Below are 1,511 nucleotides of genomic sequence, written 5' to 3' on the forward strand. Positions count from 1 at the left end.
TCATTATTGGATATCTTATTGGTACCCGGTAACCGATATGAAAATCCAGATGCCCGAAGTCCGGGTACCCGAACTTATCGGTTCGGGTTATGGATATCACTTTTAGGGATTTTGGTTATCGGGTACCCGAACTTATCGGTTCGGGTTATGGATATCACTTTTAGGGATTTTGGTTATCGGGTACCCGAACCGTTAGTACCAATGATACGGGTACCCGTCCCATGCTCACCCCTAAATTAAAGTATAGATAATAAGCGATGTAAGAAAACTCTCCAAACTTTTGGCCTCCTTGTATACTTGAAGATTATGATATTATTTTTTATTTTCTAATAATTAAATGATTCTTTTCCTCTTCTAGAAATACATTCTCCTTGTACATATGATTATGAATTTGGTTTGTTATTAGTATATTTTATAAATAGAATAATTCCCTTCCTATTTAATTGATTATAATTTAAATTTGCCTCCTTTCACAATGTAGATTATTGCACTATTTAATATTCATGAAAAATTATTGATATTTTAAGATTAAATGATTTAGACTAGGTACACTTCACCTTATTTTTACTAAATTAAATCATTTTCACTTATTTATTTATTTATTTTTTTACAGATGGTCTATTTATAATATTATTTTTGCATATATATGTTGAAATATTACTCATTTATTGAAATTTATTGGTTAATATGTAAAATTATAGAATACATTAAAATCTATATAATTATGGCACAATTGGCCTCAATACTCTCAACTATTGCTTAAGTGCACCGTGCACCCTATTTTTTGTGTAGTAGTCAAAACACCAGAAACTAATGACTTGGGTGTGCAAAGCGTACCTTTAGTGAGTTTTCTGGCCATCATTCTCGTCGCTAAAGCTGATAAATTAAATTTTTATTTTTTGATTTGCGTGCCAAAAATGTTTCCTTAAGTTTTCTACGTTTATTTTCATTCTTAGTGGTCAAAATTGAGCTCAGAATAAGAAAATAAATAGCATAAATGACTCATTTTTGCGTGTTATAAGATATCTCAATTTGCATGTCATTGTTTTTTTTGGTCAAAAACTACCTAATAAAACCTAAATTTTGTGAGAAACTAGTACCTAATAAAAAATTGTTGTAGAAGGTTAAAACATAGAATTATATAATTAGTCTTCACGAAAAACGGCCGTTAATAATAATTGCGACCGTTACCGACCGCTACACACCAGTCATATGGTCGCAGTAAAAGGAAAATTACGACAAGGAAGCGGTCGCAAATACTATTGCGACCGTTTTGTATATTTTCAATGACCGTTTCCACATTTGTCGCAAAGTTGGCTACGACAGATGCATACGATCGTAAAGAATTTTTATTAGCGACCGGTACATGCGGTCGCAATTTTCAAACATTGCGACCGGCATAGGTGGTCGCAATTTTCAAACACTGCGACCGGTATAGGTGGTAGCAATTTTCAAACATTGTGACGGGTGTAGACGGCCGCAATAGTCAAACGTTGCGACTGCTATATGCT

This window comes from Chenopodium quinoa, unplaced genomic scaffold (assembly GCF_001683475.1).
Source record: "Chenopodium quinoa cultivar QQ74 unplaced genomic scaffold, ASM168347v1, whole genome shotgun sequence".
Classification (NCBI taxonomy): Eukaryota; Viridiplantae; Streptophyta; class Magnoliopsida; order Caryophyllales; family Amaranthaceae; genus Chenopodium; species Chenopodium quinoa.